Source organism: Zootoca vivipara, chromosome 9, assembly GCF_965207765.1.
Source record: "Zootoca vivipara chromosome 9, rZooViv2.hap1.1, whole genome shotgun sequence".
Taxonomy (NCBI): Eukaryota; Metazoa; Chordata; class Lepidosauria; order Squamata; family Lacertidae; genus Zootoca; species Zootoca vivipara.
Genome location: NC_142592.1, coordinates 22,082,241 through 22,103,894, shown reverse-complemented (window position 1 = coordinate 22,103,894; position 21,654 = coordinate 22,082,241). Strand labels below are relative to the sequence as shown.

The window sequence follows — 21,654 nt, the reverse complement described above, 5'->3', positions numbered from 1 at the left end:
GTCACATCTGAATCTATCAGAGAACTCTAAATGGCAGTAGACAAGCAGAGACACATTAATTTGTCATTTCTTAGCACCAATTAGTAATTAAATGGTTGGTTTAGGGGCTAATTGAATTTTCCATGTGCTGCTTAGCATCACTTCAAAGCCATTATGGGATTTAAAATACAGACCCATGTCGTATTTTCAGATGCCTGAAGTTATGCAAGCAATTTTACAAGACCGATCTTTTTGTCAAGGTGGCTGCTAAAACATAGCTTAGCACAATAAGGTCAAGACATAACAATTTACAGGTTTTCACATTCCCACCTCCCTTCTCCTACACCATGGCCATGAGACATTGGGAAGCTTCCTGCAACCATTAACCATTTTTTTACAGTGTCCCTAAACTCTAAATAATGTTGATTATGGTTTGCTTAAACAAGTCAGCTTCTTAAGAACAGAAAAGAGTAGCCTTACACGCTATTTCCCATGAGCTTAAGCTGGTTTATTTCCAAAGAACCATAGTTAAAATTAATCACCATATTTTGGTTTTGGACACCAGGGCAAACTGCAATTAATCTAAACCAGAAAAAAACCAGAAATCCTTCATACATATGGATCTAAATCTCATCAGGCTAAACAAGGGATGTCAAATCAGCTTCATTTGTTGTCACAGTGACATTACGTATCCAAATTTTACTGACTGTATGATGGTGTCACTGTTACTAGAAAAAAGGTAGACTGGAAACAAAAAATGTGACAAAAGCCACAGCTGATTAAAGCTACAAACAGCAACAAACTAGTGTTACACAAATATGGTTTTAGGTAACATTCAGGTAACATTTTATCCATCTTAAAAGCTCTCTTTTGCACCAAAAATATTCATTATGAACATCTGGCATAGTCCTACGATTAATACATCTTTCCGCACAAAATTACCATTCTTTGTAGTTTATCCTGCTTTGATTGAAAGTATTTTGTGATTTATACGATGAACTACAGCCAGCCCCTATCTGATTTAAACTATCAAGTTGTAAATTAATATGGTGCCACATAGTGATCCTAATGGTATTGAATTATCTGAATCTTTTATATAATGGATGGGAAACCAAATAAGAGATACAGTTGGTTAAAATTCAAAAAGAAACTATGTGAAAGGAAGGTCAGAAGTCTCTGATTGAACACACTGAATCTAGATAACCCCTACTGCAAAAAGGACCTGTTAGACAAATGTGGTATGAAGTCTTTCTGCTTATTTGTTGTTTAATTTATTCAACTTCTAGCCCATCATACCCTTTATGCCTTAGCCTGCCTTGGTTCTTTCTCTGGAGGCAGAGAATGGGCTATACCTTTAGTAGCTCGTACACTTTCAAATATATTTTAGTCATTATGGAAGTAGTCCAACATGTATCCCATTTTGAAACAAACTCATGTCCCATAAGCAAAAAGTCAGCTATTAGATGAGAAAGGTATGATGCAACTAAGATAGGCTCCAAATGAATTAATGCTGTTTTAACAAACAAATCTATGGATCCAACCAGCCTCTAAAAGAGAATTATTGATGCTGCGGGAATCAACAATAAGAGCAGAACCAAAGTCTCCTCTATGTCTTACATGTCATAAATATTAAACAAATGCTGTCTGTTACAATGAAGACTGAATAAGATTTTACTTTAAATCTGTCTCCCCAATGGACTCTGGTATGTATTATAAAATATTTGTTACAAAGTTATCGAGTTTGATGGGCAAGGATTATTATTATATTTATTTATACCCCACTCATTTCCCTGACAGGGGCTGTAAAACAGAGGGGGGGCAGATCTATCTGATCTATTAAAACATTTAGATCATTACAAACATGATGCCCACACCCACACACCATCCTCTCATCCATCATTGGTCACAAAGACTTTACTAAATCTCACCCTCATCCTCCTCAAACACCCACTGCATTCAGGTCTGAACTGGAGGTACAGAACAGTATCTTCAACTCCTGATTCAGATGTTGTGACTCAGGGGGAGGGGAGAAGTAAACAAGGCAATATGGACTAATAAAATTAACAGCCTAAACTTCACTCAGTAAAATTCTGGGTGGGCAGAATATGTGGAGGGATAACTGTCACTTGATATTCAATACACTATGGCTGTGTTCAGCTGTAATGATAAACTATGACTTGGTGTTGCATCATGAACCCAGATTTTGTCCCTTCCATTTCCCTTTCCACCCATAGTGCTACTGCAAGGAGACTGGAAAATGTCACTTTCATTTTTAACTACAGTAACTGCTGTTTACTGTTGTGTCCAAACTAGGACAAATTGTGCTTAGTCTAAACCAGTGGGTTTTTTAAAAGAAAAGAAAAAAAAGGTGCTGGATCTCACCATGAAGTTGTTACATTAAGTGGCATACTTTTAACATGGGGGTTACTGGTACTGAGTACCATTGAGTACCATCAGAGAAAAGGACTGGTCTTAACCATGGTTAGTGAAACAAGCCACCTTCATGCCATGGTTTATGCAGTTTTGTTCTCTTCAATGTGGCTATTCCAGGGGAAGATGGGGTGGGAGGGAAGCAAAAGCCTGAGGTCAAAGTTTAAGATTACATCTAAACCAGGTTTATACTGTCAAGAGCCAGCTGCTATTTCGTTCTTCTCTTGACCATCTATCTAATTCCACTTAGTAATTATGCAATCTTGTTTGCAACTTCATGTCACTGAATTTGTTTTCATCTTCTCTCCCTATGCTTTTAATTTTCATTGTGTTGATTAGTGATTATGGTTAGGGAGCCATCCGTTTTACTTTTTGTCTTCAAAGCATTTTAGGGACTTTTTATTCATGTACTGTTAATTATAACAGCAACTGCAAAGTAGGAAGAATTCCAGGAGAAAGAGGAAAGCAGGTGAAGCTCAAAGTACATTTGAGCTGGACTGTTTTCTCTTCTACATTGGACCATCTACCACTGACTGGTCTGATGGCTTGCTATATTTTTATATTGTTCATTCTGATTTTATTAATGCACTGTGATTTTACTTGTCTGCCATTTTAGAAGGATTTGTATCTTAAAAGGTGGAAGGATGATGGTACTGCTAATAAGAGTATAACAACAACAATTAGCAGCAGCACAGCGTAACAAAGAGAAAAACAAGGCCTATGAACTTAACACAATCCTGCCTTACCAAATGGTCCTCAGACGTTGCAGCCTAAAAGTTCTTTGTCTGTTGTAGCTATCTGGAAATGGATAAAGAGAGAGTACAGAAGTCAGGTGCTATGGTATAATTCCATCTGTTTCACATCAAAGATGGATCTCCACTGGATAGAGCAAAACCCATAAAGCACTGTAAGTTATTTCTTTCATGTAATGATTGTAAATTAAATCTTCATTAAGTCAATTTGCTGCTGATGCTAAGTGTTTCCTGCAAATGTACATTGCGACATTAATGTACCAAAATATTTTCAACTGATAATTCAATAGTTTGCAAATGAAGTAATATAAAATATTTCCTCCCTAGAAGCAAATCATCACAGGAAATTCGCCTGAAATGTGTTCTGTTACATGTTCTGAAAGTCATCTTTTCTCCTTGGATTAGCTCAATAGCAAATATCTGGTGTCTGATTAACTTTTTATATGCTTGGAATAAACAGATTGTCTGCAGCTATCTCACAGGGATGGAGGGAGTATGTTAATGCTCCTTGATCTCTCAATGGATTTTGATAAAATCAACCTGGTTACCTCCTGGAGCAGCTCAGAGGGTTGTTGCAAGTGAGAAACAGAGTGTTGTGGTGATTTCACTCCTATTTGAGAGAATGGTACCAGAAGGTGTTTGTTATGTACTAAACTTGAAACCTAGAATAGGCAGGTAGGATCCTAGAATGCAACAACTGATTGGCTTGCAAGAGAAGATCAATCAGGCTCCAGGAGGAAGTTAATCAGCCTATTAGGCTGGCAGGATCATAGAATTCAACAACTGATTGGCCTGCAGGAGAAGAGCAATCAGGCTGCAGGAGGGAAACAGAATCAGCCAACCAGACAGGACTCATTGTGTAAATAATGTCTATAAAAGCCTGAGGTTTGGGGGGAATTCAATCACTGTTTTACAAGCTGCAATAAAGAGCATGAAATCACAGCAGGACTCTGAGTATGTTTCAATGTTGTTGGAAGATTTCTACTTCAAAAATGGCTTTTTGGGCTGTGGTATCCCACAGGGTTCCATTCTGAAGTTTTGGTGTGTGTGGCCATCAATATGCTGATGATAGTCATTTCTCCTTCTCCGTGTCTAAATCTGTCTCTAAATCAGATGAGATTTTGCAAGTGTTGGACCATGACTTACATAGCATTCACCTGGACAGTGGATGGAAATCTGTTGATGATGCCACAAACCCCTGCTGTAAAGCATGCTGTGACTTGGACATGTGTTTTCAGTCTTGTGACATGAGTTCTCTAGAATCCTCTACCTGCAGAAGTGAAGCAAATCCCCGCCTTGATATGTTTTGATGCTTGCTGAAAATCTTTCTTTTCTACCAAGTCTACCCAAATTGGACTATTATGTTTCTGTAATCATCCATTCTTCCTGGTTTTTATATTCTTAATACTGCTAATTGATTGCTATTAGGTTTTACATTTTATTTCTGTACACGGCATGAGTACTATTGCATGTAGAGTGGTTTATGCATTCTGAAATAAATCACTACTTCCGCCAGTAGTATATTATTATATACAGGATCCCTGCCAGAAACACCATACATTAAAAGTACCTGCTATCATGATCCCTTTTTATCTTCCTGCTGCCACCATTAGGATTCAAATAAATAATACATTTATACAGCTTTCTCATTTAGTTGCTTGGTATAGGCATAGGACAAGGCAAACCAGGAGATTAGGAGGTGAACTCAAAATAAATTATTCACTTGAAGTCTTCACTTTCTTGTGGCACAATGGACCCAGTTTATCTAGCTGTTAACCAGAAGGTTGGTGGTTGGCGCCCAACCAGGGATGGGTGTGGGGAGCATTCCTGTAATGCAGGGAGCTGGACTACACCCTTGGGGTCTCTTCCAGTCAAAAAAATTATGATTCTATGGTTCTTCTCTCTGGTCAGCTTCTCTTCCCCACAGTTGCCTTTCAGACTTTACCAGGTCTTTTACAATAGTTCTTATCTTTGGTCAGGAATGCACTGTTTCTTCAAATCAACTGCCAAATACTAGTACACTGGCCTCTGCTCATCCCAAATAACTGCTCCAGGAGTCTTTCACCCCCTTTGTAAACCTTCTTAGCACCTGGCACCAGTGATTTCAGCTTTAAAGCACTGACTCCCTCCTTTGGAAAAAAAAAAACACCACCCACCACTAGGATTTCTCAGTTCCCAGGTCCTCTGAACTCTCACTACGCCTCTGGCTGATGGTACTTCCAGATTCAGTCTTTCTCAGACTTGTCCTTTGTTTTTCATGGTTTCTTCATAAGTACCACTGAGCATCTCAAAAACTGGCTGGCTGTCTAATCAGACTCTCTGTCCCTTAAACAGTGCTGTTCTACTTTCTCCATCTGGAACCCTCCAGTCAATTTCCAGGTTTTCACTGACCTATAATTATAGACCAGTAAGATAAATTAATGCCCATGACAGGACGCATATTCTCCCTTTTTTGTATTCTGCAGAATCATATAAATATGGGAAAACAGGATGCTGACTTATACTGAATCAGATCACTGGGCATAAAAACCAGTGCCCAAAGTAACTAACTATTGAGGATCTGTCTTCCATTATATCATATACCCTCTAATATTCCTCAGAAGAATCAAGGGAAATTCTATTACACATTGGTATCACTGCTTGAGCATTTCCCCATGGTCAAGTATAAAAGCTATTAGAGGAATCATACAAAACCGCAGTATTTGAAACACAGAAATCTTTGAATTTATGTATGGTATTTAGGGAAGCCTGAAGAAAAAAGAAAACCCCATATCAATTAATGCAGCTAACTGTGTGTGTGTGTGTCTGGAGACTCATGCATTTATGAGTATTTTGGAAGCGTGATAACTCTGAACAACCATTATTGCTGTGATTGTGCAGGTGTATAATATGGGGCATGGGGCATCCCAGTGTTTATTTTGGGGTCCAGGGAAATATAAACTGTTGAGTTCAGGAATGCAAAATGTCCTTTTTTTAGTGTTTAAAACTTCTGAGCAAATTAGGAATGTGTAAGCAACTGCAGCATCCTGGTGCTTTGGTGAATCCTGGATGGATCACAGACACACACACACACCTCGGCTTCCCCCCACCCCCAGCTGCCCTAGGACACCCAAGTACACAAAATAGGGAGATGCCACCAATTACGCTCATAGGAGAAATCAGTGCCTTTTTCACATCCCACATGAGAAGCCAGGAAGGAAGGGGCTTTTGAAGTGTGTTTGCTTCGGAAGACCCCTTTCCCCATTTCTCCAAATCCCCTTCCTCTCTAGGAATCTAGTCTTGTTCATTTTAAGCCATAGAGAAAGTCAAGCTCCAGGATCAGATCTCTCTGCATCTCTCTCAAAGCAGGCGCCAAAGAGGAAACGCCCACTACACAGGTGGCTGTGGCTCAGTGGCACTTCAGGTCCCCAAATGAAACTGGCAACGAAAGGTAAGGCGGCAATGCAAAGAAACTGGGCAGGGACCTAAGAAATTTGGATGCAGAGCAGACACTCCCTGTTGTGTGCAGTGTTGCTGAGCAGCTCATAAGGGTGTGCAAACAAGAACGTGAAGTAGGTTGCTGCTTCTCTCTTTCCCTGGCCAGAAGATGGAGGAAGCAATGAATGAAAAGGTGGAGAAATTTTTGACTGTTTTTTGAGTGGGAGGGGAAGGAAAGGCTTGCAATTGGGAATTCCGGAATCCGCATGGCAAAGTGAGAAACCATGATACCTTTAAGTGTTTTCATGAAGCTCCTGGCAATTTTCGTGGCAACTGGAGGCTATGCATCTTCTGTGCATGTCAAACACAGCTCCATCTTCACCACTGACTATTCTGGCTGCCTAGTGTGAGGAAACTGACTAGGTAGATCTGAGAGCACATGAGAGTGCAAGTGTGATTTTACAGGAAGCATTTGCCTGAACTATTATATTGGGAAATGCAGCCTTTCACCCCCATATGATCTCAAACTGATCACAGCTATTGAATTATAAAATTAGTCACTGCAATGGCACCCATGAACCAATTTACTGTACTCAAGATAGTTAGCCAGTGCAAGATTCATTCATTTTCCCCCTGCCTTTTAAACACGTGTTTATAGGTAAAGAGGAGATTGCAACATATTACTAACAGAGGTTTTTTTTATTTTAAAAAAGATATTGTTATTTCAGATTCATTAAAGTTAAAGCAAGCAAATGCACAAATAGAAAAGGCAAAACAAAAAACAAAAACACCGCACAGTTAACTCAAGCCACTTGAATTTGGTTTTGACACTACAAACCTGTGGAGGAATCACCAGGTGAAAGAAAAGGTTTTGGTTACTATGGAAAACTCAACAGAATTGCTGAACACAACAACACAATTGGATGATGTTCACTCTAACAAATGTGCTTTGGATATCTGGCCTGTATGCAAGAAACAAAACATTTTCCCCCAGTTAGGTTTATGAAACAGGCCTATCAATGTGTTTAGATGTTGCATAGCATTTCAATCAGCTGCAAGTCCTAAGCAATGCTTGTTCATATTCACAGTTATCAAAAGAAAGTCATTGCCAAATTGGCTCAGGTTAAGCACACTATACAAGAAGAGAAAATTCATATTAATGGCTACCGGTATTAACACCACAGTGCAGGAAACAAGCTACAGATCTTTATTACCTTTTGATTTTGCATCAAATGGAAGAAATTTAAATAAATATCTGCTTTTGGATTTGCTACTAGATAAATGCTTAATAAGAAACTAGTTTGCATGAGAAAGGAAGACTAGGAACTCCATTTCTGCAAAGCTTATTAGTAAACTTTGATTTAATTAAACCTCTTAAAGACACCTTTATTTTCTGTAAGGTTGATCCAGCTTATATCTCTCTGCTGAAGGCCAAAAGATAGTGGGTGAGCATATTTTGACGGGAAATGTCTGTTAAAGAATTAAGCCGAGATAAATCAATCCCCTGGCTGTCATAAGGGCTCTAGGGAGCCTTCACGTTTTTTCCACTTTCAAACTGCCGACAAACACAAGAAAATGTGTGTGCAAATGTTAGCGAATAGATATTTAGTGGCTGTTAGGGGAAAACAAATATACAGGTCAAATGTGGATCCATATTGCAGGTTAGATTATGTAGCCCACTGGCCGGCATGGGGAACTCTGTTTAAAATCTTTGTTGACTAGTTGGTCTCAGGCTCACTTCTGCTATGACAGTGAAACTAACAATGATCAAAGTTCTGCTTGCCTATTGCCAAAGTTCTGGGTCCAACTCTAAGTGATTTAATACTCAAACTCCTTTTTCCTAGATCTTGTAATAAAAGTATAATTTGATCTCCTGCAGAATAAAAGCTACAGAAATAGTTGCACAAAGCTAAAAACCAGTTCATGTCACAAACATCTGTTGACAAAATACATGTTTGTTAATGCTTATAATATGTCTAAGCATATTATAGCTATATTTAAGATGCATGTTTCTGGCATGCCTGTCAGTATCCCTAGACATGGAAAGTAAAAACAGTATTCTAAATGTGGCAGAATGAATTACGATATTTTAAAGAGGTTATTCTTTTTATGTTACATACTAAACATAACTGCTATACTGAATTATACCACTTATACAAGCTGACATGTAATCTAATTTTCCACTTGCTTTCTTGCCACCATTGCTCCAGGTTGTTGGTGCAAACACAAACACAGTATCTAGGTCTAGGAGAATTCCTGGATGCCAAGATCCAAGTCTGGGGCAAGTACTCTTTGGTGAGATAACCCCAGCAAAGATTTAAAATGACAAAATATGTGTGAGTTCCAAACTTTCCTTCTTCCCTTAGCATAGGAAACAAACTTCCACCTGCCTCATTCATTTCCCAATTGAAGACTTATTGCTCCAACAGGCCTTCCCAGATGGTTAAGTACAGTAGGTCTCTACCATGGTCTCTGCCCATTTTTGAATGTGTTGAATTTATGGTTCTCCTCAGCTACTGAAGAGAGCATCCTGTAATCCTTCAGTGGCTCCTCAGTGCTTTGCAAATCAGCAAGACCTCACATTGGCCCCTATACAAAAGGGACCGGAGAAAGCGTGCTTGTTGCACTGCTTCCTGTTATTTATTTTATTAAAATTATATATTTATTTCCCCCAACAAGGCAGCTTACAGATGAACCAGGAACAATGGAAAGCACTGAAGAACAATCAATCATTCCCAGGTCCAGCATAAGATATCTGACAAGGTACACCAGGGGCAGAGGCACTGAATTGCACCTGACATTGGGGGGGGGGACTGATATTACATGTGCAATGCGCATGCATGTAATGTCACGTGTATCATGCATTGTATGTGTGATGACTGTTGCATTGGGAGAGGCCAACCAGGCCTCCTCCCAAATGCGACATTCATTCATCAGGCCACAATGATCTGTGCGCCTCAGGTCTCCTCTGCCCCCTGAAGATTGAGGGAGCTGAGCTCCGACCCAGTGGACATGGGGGGGGGGGGCTGTAGAGTCCTTAGCCCTATAGAGTTGGTGAACAGGGGCCAGTTCACACACAGATAAGAGCACAGCGTTAGAATCTGGGGGGAAGATGGGATCCCAAGAGGACTGTGTGTAGTGTATTTGTATATACTGTGCATATACATTCTCTCTCTCTCTCTCTCTCTCTCTCTCACACACACACACACACACACACACACACACACACACACACACACATATGGGGAGTGGGAGCAGATTACCAATTTTCCCTTCTTACCCAGACTCCTATCATGAAATGCCACACACCAGAAGGTACCTCTAAAGCAGGCATAGGCAAACTCGGCCCTCCAGATGTTTTGGGACTACAACTCCCATCATCCCTAACCACTGGTCCTGTTAGCTAGGCATGATGGGAGTTGTAGTCTCAAAACATCTGGAGGGCTGAGCTTGCCTATGCCTGCTCTATAATTGTGGGGCAGCTGAGACTGGAAGTGAGAGCTTGGGGGTGAAATCCACCCAAGGTAGATCACATCCAGAAACTTATATTGTTATCTGAAGATCTTCTGCCACATGCACACAGTATTATTATTATTATTTTTAAATCAAAATACAATGACCTCTACAACAGAATGAAGTGTGCAGGGTTTAAGTAATTTACCTATGCCTTTTAGTTCTAACAATCTCTTAATTACTGTGCCTTTTTTTAAGCCAAATAGCAATTTAACTTTACAAGTCAGTCTTTGTTCAGGGCAGTCCCTGTATTATAAAACGCTTTTGCAATCAAAGCAGCATGCACATTTAAAAAATTTACAATATAGATGTTTTCATGGTTAATTGATACACATTATTCCACACTTATTTGTTGGCTCTGTTTTCTTTTCTTCGCCTCTAATTTTGTATTCCGGGGAGGAGGGGGGGGCATGCATCTTTTCAGCTGATCTAATGAAAACTCTGCAATGGCAAATGAGTAACCAACCTGTGTGCAGTGGAGTACAGCTGGAAAGAATGCTAATTCTCTGCCTCAATGCTGCCTTCAAAGAGATTATTCAAGCCTTCCTCTGACACGGAACAGAGTGATCAGCCAGCAACGACTGCACATGAAAATAACCTTTATCCGCTTTAAACAAAAAGGTAAACTAAAAAAGCAGTCAGTCATGCCCTAATTATTTACTTTTAGCTGAAGCAAAGGGAAGGAGGAATGCAAATCTATTTCAATTATGGCTTTGTAATTGGAATGATTAAAAGTAGCCTAGGTTTGCAAATGTGGATAAAAAAAACTCCAAGAATTTAAAGAGTAACTACAAACTAGGAATTGAATTTTTTCGTGGCAAAATGGCTGTGGTGAAGATATGGAGGAGTGATGATGCCTAAATACAGTTAAACCAGAAATGTTGATCCAAAATACCAAAACAAATATTAATATTGTTGTACACCACCTCAGTCCCTGAGCAGGGCTGGATTTAGGTTTGATGAGGCCCTAAGCTACTGAAGGTAATGGGACCCTTTATATGTCTAGCTGTCCTTTGTCAACAACAAATTGTCACTGGTTTTTGTGTTGAATTTATGCTATATGGTAATTTATGGACCTAATAGGTACCTTTAGGTATGAAGCAAGAATCCTTGGAAAAGACCCTGATGTTGGGAAAGATTGAGGGCAGTAGGAGAAGGGGACAACAGAGGATGAGATGGTTGGACAGTGTTCTCGAAGCTACAAACATGAGTTTGACCAAACTTCGGGAGGCAGTGCAAGACAGGAGTGCCTGGCGTGCTATGGTCCATGGGGTCACGAAGAGTCGGACACGACTAAACGACTAAACAACAACAGGTACCTAAAGCCATTTGCACATAATAAAACATGTATTTTATCAAAGTAATTGTTGAACTGCAATACAATTGGAAATGTACATCCAGGTTTTTTCCTTTAAATTTTTTGGGGGCCCCCAGGAGAGTGGGGCCCAAAGATACAGCTTGTTTAGTTTATACGTAAATCCAGCACTGCCTGAGCAGTAAGAGATGCCAGACATTTCACCCAGCTCATTACACACAACTCTGGCTTTTGTCTTCCTCACTACCAGCCTGAGCAAACTACTTTGTTATATCAATACTTAGGTGGTAATAAAGACCGTTGCTTGGCTAATTCAATAATGGATTCCTCGATTAGATTGTAACCCTTGCAACCTTGCATAGAAGACACTTCCCAAAATTCACTTGAATGATCAATCCCACATGGTGTTGTGGGTCTTTAGGCTGAATCAGTAGAAACCAAGCCAACTGCCTCCCTTACAATAAAGCAGACTTGTGCCATCTTGAAGACTGATAAAGTTGTCATGTCATGAAGCATAATCCCACATTGGCAGTCTATATATTTACAGGAATTCGGAGGCACCTGTAGGAGCTTAATATTCTATGCAGGCTGGGAAAGGGTAGTTTGACACCATCACTGGAACAGCGAGGACTGTTATGGTATAGCTGTTACTTATTTTGTTATGTTAATATTTTGTGCTGATGCCCTGCTTTTGCACCTGCACATTAGCACTTATCAGACCAGACTAGCAATGCCATAGGCTGTTATTAGATTCATGCTCAGAACTTGGTTGTTTTAACAACTTACTTGGTCTGAGAAACTACCCATCCTTCCTGATAGTTTGAAATTAACTCACTTTCTTAAAAATGGCACTATAATTTATTGAGCATTGGCCCAGCCCCACCCTCAATCCAGCAATCTAATCAATTCTCATGGGGCCCTGGCAAAGTCATGTAGGGTAGGGCAAGCTTCGTGCAAAGGCGGAGAGTGATATTTACAAAAATCAAATGTTTTAGTGGCTTTGTATGACCAAATTGGGTGAGTGGGTGGATAAAACATTTCCTTCTAAACAAGCCAACCAACAAGTTTTAAAGTCTGGCCAAACACAAAAATGTTTTTAAAGAAACTTGCATCCCTTTCAATCCAACAATAAATACTGCATGACAGATTTTGAAAAATTAAAGTAGTCTGTTTGCCTTCACAGTACAGTTCTAAAAGCAGCATTCTAAGAATGTGCATTGCCAAAGCATTATGAGTCAACTTAGAATTATCAATAAAACAAATGTTTATCTTTCATGGATGAGGTTTACAATTAGTACAGATACAATAGGAGTGGAAGGAAGTTCATTCATCTCTATTTAATTTGTTCTCTCCAACCCCCATCAGCTTATCTCCATATAGAATCCTGCCATTACCATTTCAAGACATACATTTTTTAATGGGGGATTATAATCACTTATAATCAAAACACATTGTATTCAATGGTGGGTGGAAAGTCATTTTTTCTAGACACCCGCCCCCTTTCCACCCTGTTTTTAATTTTTAATTTTTTTAAAAAAAATAAAAAAAATTTTTGCCAAGTGTGTTAAGCTGAATGTGCACATGTTAGGTAAAGGTAAAGGGACTCCTGACCCGTTAGGTCCAGTCGCGGACGACTCTGGGGTTTGCTGCGCTCATCTTGCTTTACTGGCCGAGGGAGCCGGCGTACAGCTTCCGGGTCATGTGGCTTCTGGCGAAGCAGAGCACGGAAACGCCGTTCACCTTCCCGCCGGAACAGTACCTATTTATCTCCTTGCACTTGATGTGCTTTCGAACTGCTAGGTGGGCAGGAGCAGGGACTGAGCAACGGGAGCTCACCCCATCGCGGGGATTCGAACCGCCTACCTTTCGATTGGCAAGCCCAAGAGGCTCAGTGGTTTAGACCACAGCACCCACCCACTTTGCTCCTCTCCTGGAGAAAATGGAAACAACAAACCAGGAAACCACATCTAAGTTTCGCTTGTCATGACATCCAAACTTGGGATCCTGGCTTGTTTCTCCCCAACAAGCCTGAGTTACTACAACTCCCATGATCCCTAGCTAACAGGGGCAGTGGTCAGGGATCATGGGAGTTGTAGTTCCAAAACATCTGGAGAGCCAAGGGTGCCTATGCCTGGTTAAGATCATTACTTATTCAAAGTAAATGGCAATAAGATGGAAACACTGGCTTATTGTGAGATGTACATCTGGCCTGTAAGAAAAAAAACTGGGTAAAAAAGAAAAAGTGAACTCCTAAAGTGTTTGTCTTCCCATTCTCATAGGAAATCCTACAAAGTTTGCTGGTGCTACAATTGCCCTTCCTTCCAAAGAACCTTGTCGTTTACTTGTAATTGCTGTATGAAGCAGTCATTTGACAAGTTATTGAAGGGAAGCAAATTTAAAACAAGGTCTAATGTGTTCCAAAAGTGAATTCAAAAAACTAAAGACTGTTGCTTCTGTGACAACCCTGCCAGAGGATCTCAAAAAGTACTTAAAATCTTGAAGTACCTGACAGGAAAATAATAGGTTGTCAATAAAGCATGATAAATATTTCAAGGACACAACAAAAACCACATTTGTCGACTATACAAACATAGTTTTCAGTCCTGACTTCCTAATGTTAACCCTTTGTTATTCATATGTTAACTATTATCTGGCATTTTTAAATGTTAGAATAGCATGGGTTAGATGAGGAGTGAGCAACAAAACACAGCACATATCTAGCCCACATTGCTCCTAAAAACCCACTGCACTATTTAGCCCACAGAAAAGTCATTCCTACACAAGCAAAGGAAAAGTTAGCAGACCCAATAGGTTCATAGGTCTTATACTGCCTATTCCTAGTCCAACCTCCTATATTTGAACTGTCCGAGTTGGTCATTATAAAAACCAGTGACCGAGTTTTATTTTTTCTTCTCTCCCACTGCCTCTTTCCCCTTAGTGCCATGTCTTTTCATTTCTGTCTTGGCTTAATTGATTTTATGTAAGCCACTCTGGAAGCCTTTTTTGCTGAACAATGGAGGAACAAATGTTCTAAATGTGTCCAAACTTGTGTATCCAGCTGTTTTTGGACTACAACTCCCATCATCCCTAGCTAGCAGGACCAGTGGTCAGGGATGATGGGAACTGTAGTCCAAAAACAGCTGGAGACACAAGTTTGGGAAACACTGCTCTAAACAAACAAATAAAACTAACTTTCAAAAAAAGAGACTGATTTTTATAGTATTACTGTAAGGTTATTTGTCATGAAATCATGTTTTTTAAGAGGTAAAGATTTTATTTTGAAATGTTTAAAGGGTTTTATATATAACTGAATATAGTGCCTCTAAAGGGCTATGAGTATCTGCTGAGAGCTGTGGAGATGGTTTATCAGTGATGTGCCAGCAACAGACCTGAGTGACAGCTAAACTGTTATGCTTTCAATCTGCCAAACCAGCAACAAAAGCTGGTAAACTCAAATTACTCAATCAGTAGATAATCTTGCTTCATCCTATTGGACCATAGCACAAACTAATGTGGTGTACTGCTCAACTGTCCCGATTTAAGTGGAACATCCTAGATTTACAGAAGCCATCCTAGCTTCTGATTGGATCCCAGAGTGTCCCTTTTTTTGGTCCAGTACTCTGGCTCAAGTCAGCTGGCGTGTGCCAGAGTGCTGAACCAAAAAAACACTCATTTTTTTGGTCTCATGCAAGAGCTCGGAACCAAAAAATGATAGTCCTGATTTTGATCGGAGGGATGTGGCGGCAGAAATCCATCCATACTGAAATGGTTGGGGTGTTTTGTGTGTGCTGAGTAGAGAGAATATAAATGCTAAGCACTGGTCAAAAAAAGAGAGTTACTGGGAATTGCTGGGAGAGGCTATGGGTCAGCTAAAGGAAGAGCTGGATGTTGGACTCAGGCACTGGACATCAAATAACTTAAGAATTCTCTGCGGCTTTGATTGAGCAGGGAGACAGAAGACTGTTGTAAGTGTTCTAATGGATTAGACCAAGATCCTTCATATAGTACAGAAACATTTACAGTTGCTAAATCAAGAAAACCTGAAATTTATTGTTTCAAGGGGAACCAATAACATGGCACTGTAGCCAGATGCTTAGTATTCCTTGGATTCATCAAGTTTTATTTGGACAAGACAACTTTCTCAGCAGTTGTTTCAATGCCCAGTTTTGGCCTTGTACTGCATCATATCAGTTATAATATCTAGACTGCAATCTTAGTCACCTTTATCTGAAAGCCTCACTGAACAATACTATCAATTTTTGAAACAATTAGAAAATGTCCTAGTTTTAAAATCCTAGCACTGCATTTTTGCTAAGGTGAATGTCAGAACAAGAATATTATAGTAAACAAGAATTCCAGCCTCCTCTCAACCTGCTGCCACAAAAGAAGTGGCTTCAGCACCTGCATATCATACAAAACTTGTTGGATCTTTCCCCATCACTGCACCTCCATGACTGGAAAGACATTAATAGAACACATACCGGTAATTGCACTCTGGTTGTATAGGGTATGAAGAATGAATGATTGAAAAGCAAAGACGAAACAGGTATAGTCATCAGGAGGAAGAGATAGTGTGTTCATTTGCCCCATGTGTAGTGATGTTACCACCACTATGAATTCAGTTGTTCAAATAATATATATATTTTAGTCTGAATCCAGTCTACCAATCTCAAATTTACACACTGCCCATTGTATTACTATTTGAAATACCTAACGTGGATTGGGTCAGAATATAAAAAATCTTCTACGTGGTATATACGGTACCTTTGTTTTCAAAAAGTATTTGCAAACCAACCTTAAAATATCATTTTTGTTCAGATCATGAACAAGCAAGCAAATGAAACAGGAGCCTTGGAGATGAAACATGGTTGTAATAACCCCCCTTCTCTCTGGTTGAAGTCAAACCCTGCCCCCATGATTAAATGTCATTTATTCTTTCAATTTCCTTAGTATTTTTACTGGGGGGGGGAGGGGGACAAGGACTGTTGGAGCATTATTTCCTATTACTGTTATCATTGTACCAAGAGAGTACAAGACACTATACAGATCACTCCAGGAGATGTCTGTAACAAACTCCCAAATCAATCTCCCTGGAGTGTGTACAGGAACATACAGGACTGAAAATTCAATGTAAAGTGTGCCAGCTGGAAGGACATCACATCACATACTCACTCCTCTGCCAACAGTGTAAAATAAATCAATATCAGACAACATTAATAGTTGAAATGCTTTAAATATTGACTGGATGGGGACTTAAAAGTTTTCAGCCCAGCTCCAAGCTCATCTCCGTTCTACTTCGGACTAATATCTTTCTTTAAAATGCAAGTTTCCACCAATCACATACAAAACAAAGGGTGCAGTTCAAAGAACAGGCACAAATGAAAGGTACTACAAAGAGCCAAGTGGTGGGCATAGGCAGAATTGTGCACTCCTTCAAATTGTACACCTACCCCAGGCTTTTGGCATGTGATGCGGGTAGACCAGCACAACATCTAGTTTGCCCTAAAAGCCAAGAACTTCTTGACCACCCCTAAAGCATATTCAAGAGCGGGGGCCTCCATTGTGGTGCCTCTGGGTGTTGTGCACCCTTGAGGACTTCTCCTGGTGCCCACAAAGCCTCAGCCCCACTCCCCCCACTAAAAGATCCTTTTGTCTTGAGGTGGCAAAGGTGGTTCCTTTTTCCTCCACTGAAAGGCACACAGAGGTAAAGAGAAAATAGGAACAACAATGATCTCTCCCAGTCCCTCTTTGGGCTTCATGTGCTTCACAAGGCCCACTTTGGCATCAGAGTTGCTAAAAGAAAGCAAATCAACTGGTAAGAAAAATGAGGAAAATGGGAGACTGGGAGGAGGAAACTAGAATGACTCGGAGGGAGCAGAGAGGAAGTGTGATGCCAGAGATATCAGAAGAGTGAGGCAATGGAGTGTCTGAGAGAGGAGATACATGTCCCTGATATCAGATTCTTGGGTGGTGGTGGTTCTGTGCTTTTGTAGAATTATGGCATGATTAACCCTGTGGGTCACTGAAAGAGATGCTGTGATCCAACTGGTATATATCAATAATGGATCTAAGACGTGCTTATATTTTGTTATGGATTTATGAATCAGCTAGTAATGGACAACATATTATAAAAAATACTGAAATACTGCAAACTAAGCCTCTATTACAGACAACTCACAACATAGACACACGTGTCAACACTGACACGCGTAGCCATTTCAGTGACATGCAGCGGGATCGTCGACCTTACTTCCGGTCGGTGGCAGAAAACTTCTGCCGCCGCCACTTCCAGTTTCCTGCAGATTGCTGCTGGTCGCTCGTCTCAGGAGACCGGAGGTGAGGACACCCGGCCATCAGCTGAGCAGAGCTCCAAAGCCCCGAGGCCTGGGTCAGCCCACCCCGCAGAGCGTCGGTGCTCTGGAGGGGAAGGAGCGGTCAGCCAAGGATGAACACCTGAGACAGGTGAAAAACCTGGAACCAGGCTACGTTCACTCCCCAGATGCTCCCCTGGATTCAGGCACGGGCACAACCCCCTTTCGGAGGTTGACCAAAGCAAGTTGAGACCCTGGATTTCTTTAACGGAATACCCTTCACATAGGGATGGTGAGACCGTTCTCCCATCTCTATCACATGAACCAGTGCCTATCCGCAACCTTACAAGTTGTGACGTATTGCTATGCAGCAAGCAAAAACCAAATGGCTACAGCCAATTAGCCAAGTGGGGAAAATCCCTGCCATGCCCCTGTCCCATTGACAAGACAGCACACAACGGCATAGCAAGGTCAATCGCAAAATGCCCTAAAATTAGGGAGAGGTGGGTGGGTGTTCTGATGCACGAGCCAAAAGAGGAAGCTCTGGGAAACATGCATGGGTTTATATAGGTCCCTTGATCCATTTAGACTGCACCCCATTGGCCAGATTAAACCCAGCAATGAGGGACCTACCAATCGGGTGTTGTGGCTATCCAATAGACCCACCCACAACCAGGAGGTCAGTCTCCAGGTTTCACCACAACACGTGCCCTCTTTTAGGGAGGGCATGATTTGTACTAGAGCAGTTCCAATGGGTTGTTTTGACCCCTAGGTGCATTTGTATTAACAAAGGCCTAATTTTTCTCTTTAAGCCTGTGTCTATTGGTATTCCCTTGGGGAACTCCAGGCAGGATGAACCCTTTACAAATTTCTCCAGCATGTCTGCGTCTAAGGAATTCTCAGCAACTACATACAGTATTTATTTTCTGTGTCAAGTAGCCACTTGACATGAACATTGCTGTCTCACATTGCAGCTGAACATAGCCTGGCAGTATATTCACATGCTTATGGCAGACCTATCTGTGGCTGGGATAACCTACAAGTGTGAGTTAACACTTACTTTTAAAAAGTCTACTTAGATACATTTTTTAAAGGCTCCTGTTGCTATTCATGAAGAAATACACATGTGTCCAATAATTATAGTTATTATGACTAATTTGATTTAGATATTCAATGTGGCATTCAAAGCTATAGAAAAGCTAAGATGAAGATAAGAATTTGTACACTGTAATTTTCTATGAAATAAGGTTATACTTTCCAGGAAAATTAATTTTGTTAACATATTATTTCTCAATATTCATTTAAAAAAAAGGCCCTGTGTATTACCAGTATATACAGAATCTTTTCAAAAGAAAGTTGGAATAATATAATAAAAATCACACAAATGGAACTTACTGTAAGTGAATGGATAGGACTTCAGCTGCTCAAAATTAAAAATGAAGAAGTGCAATTTCTCTGTTTGGTCTTGGTGCTCTCCAATCCTTGTGCTGATCACTTCTTCCTAAATAACAGTGAGGAACGCTGTTGAAAATGAAAGCAATTATTATCCCTAGCAAATGACTGCATTTCTTCTCACATACAGAAGCCCCTGTAGTACTATAATTATGCATTGTCTGTCTATTTATAAGCACCAGAACTTTGTAAGACAGTAAAAATGAACTCATGCCAAGCCACCACTTAACCAAATATGCTTGTATAAATACAGCAGCACTATTGGAAGCAGGCTCAACATTTTCATTGGATCATCATGTCCCAAAACTATCAGATGAGGTTTAATCTTTAATAAGAGCTTACCTAAAAACCAATACCTAAAGTGGTTTGCTTTAAGAGGGAGATAAAGTAAGATCTCCAAAATGACTTTGGAGTCTCCTTCTTTGGCGGTCTTTAAGCAGAGGCCTGACAGCCATATGTCAAGAATGCTTTGATGGTGTTTCCTGCTCAGCAGGGGGTTGGACTGGATGGCCCTTGTGGTCTCTTCCAACTCTATGATTCTATGATTCTATGACTTGCACACCAGGTTTAAAATACACAACTGGAGTAGAGAAGATATACAGTGTAGGGAACATATAGAGCGTTCACAACTTAAACAAATCATTGTATATAAATGAAGTAAATGTCAATTAGTGAGTGAAATGCACGTATCACTATGCACAAAGGTCAGATCAACTTGTGGGCCACCAGGCTGAATGCAGATTGTCAGCCACAGGGTTCTGCTGTCAAGTGGCAGAGCATGATTTCTCAATCAACTGGCAGACCATAAAACTGAGGAACCTAACTCCCAGTTCATCAGCCTGAACATTTTTCTGACCTATCCAGACCCCACCAATTTTAGCACCAATAGCAAACACACAGACACAGCACTGGAGTAGCTGAAGTCCAGTGTGCTGATAGGGGTGCAAATAACACCCTAACCCCCAGTAATCAAATTGACTATATGATGTGTGGAGATGTTGCAATAACCCCCTCCTCTACTGATCTGTATGTGCATGTATGTGGTGACCATACCCATCACTGTAATGTAGCCCACAGGCAGATGGGCCAAGTATGAATGCGGCCCTCAGACATAGGGATGTTGGGCAAATCTGATGGAAACAGAAACGGAAATTGCCTGTGGTTGCTTATTCGTCCCATGTCTGGAATGAAAATCAATATGACCAATTATGATTGGTATTCACAGTTGTTTTCAGTCCTCAAACCATGCATAATTTATGATGGTTTCCCTGCACCGCCATAAGTGTTGTGTTTCCTTTGCATAGAAAGGAAAGGTGTGTGATGATGACATAATTAATAAATCTAGAAAAATTCCACTTCAGTGGACAGCAAAATGAACAACATTGTCTTTTTCAGAAGCCTAATGGCAGCAGAACAGAAACAGCATAGCATGCGGAAAACACCGGTCAGAAGATGAATCAATGCCTTCTTGCACCCTACTGAGCAGGCCTTGCCATAAAATGTAGCTACGAAGCTACATTTGTTTTGATGGGTCACAAGTTGTACGTGCCTGTTCCAAGATCATGGCCAACACGTCTATAAGTCAGTGTGTTTGCTATGCTACGGGGTGGGGACTTCTGGAAAAGTGGGAGGTAAGGTAACAGCTTACATTTAGTCAACCTGTTGCCTCAATACACATACACCTTCCCACTTAGGAATTGCATGGAAAATCAACTTCTTTATGGAGAATCAAGTTTCTTTCTGAAGCCAGCAGATGCAATTCCTATCTCCACACATATCTTAGACCTGCCAATACATCTCCCACTGAAGAAAGGCAAATAGTTGTATTCTTAAAAGTCTTAGAAGCAGTTGTTCAAAGGCTGGATATGGACACCAGAAGGGCTCAACAACCAACAAAGCTTCTTTCTGGAAATATAACTACAGTGGTACATCTGGTTAAGAACTTAATTCGTTCCGTAGGTCTGTTCTTAACCTGAAACTGTTCTTAACCTGAAGCACCACTTTAGCTAATGGGGCGCCCTGCTGCCACCGTGCCACCAGAGCACGATTTTTGTTCTCATCCTGAAGCAAAGCTCTTAACCTGAGGTACTATTTCTGGGTTAGGGGAGTTTGTAACCTGAAGCATTAGTATGTAACCTGAAGTGTTTGTAACCCAAGGTACCACTGTAAGTGAAAGGGAAGGACAAGATGGAAGGAGAGAGAAGTAATAGAATACAGAAAGAGAAAATCAAGAGCTAAGGGAAAGGAAGTTGGGGCAGAGAGCCAAATGGGGAATTTTAACTGGCACTCACTCACCTACAACTTATCTTTCTGATCATGTTTTCTTACACATGACCATCATTTGGAAGACACCTTGGTAAAATGAAAACAAAAATCTAGCAATGTAGATTGAGCTCAAGGTCAAAGGGTGATGCTGTGTACTATTGCATAATAGCTGTAGTAACAACCCAGCATCATTATTGGAATAATACAAGACAATGAACAC

The 21,654-nt window shown here is 40.5% G+C and overlaps 1 protein-coding gene across 6 annotated transcripts in view; it reads right to left on the bottom strand.

The window, feature by feature from the left end:
- Positions 1-21,654, bottom strand: part of CNTN1 (contactin 1) — a 145,393-nt gene that overhangs the window by 103,730 nt on the left and 20,009 nt on the right. The window contains exons 2-3 of one of the 6 annotated variants that reach the window (XM_088652424.1): positions 19,113-19,218; positions 3,156-3,207 (exon numbers count right to left, since the gene is read on the bottom strand). The exons of 1 other annotated variant lie outside the window; for it this stretch is intronic. The gene's annotated coding sequence lies outside the window, so the exon portion shown is untranslated. Of the gene's footprint in view, positions 1-3,155; positions 3,208-19,112; positions 19,239-21,654 lie in introns of all 6 variants that reach the window. 4 more of the 6 variants (XM_035127315.3, XM_088652425.1, XM_088652423.1 and 1 more) reach the window with 4 other exon arrangements.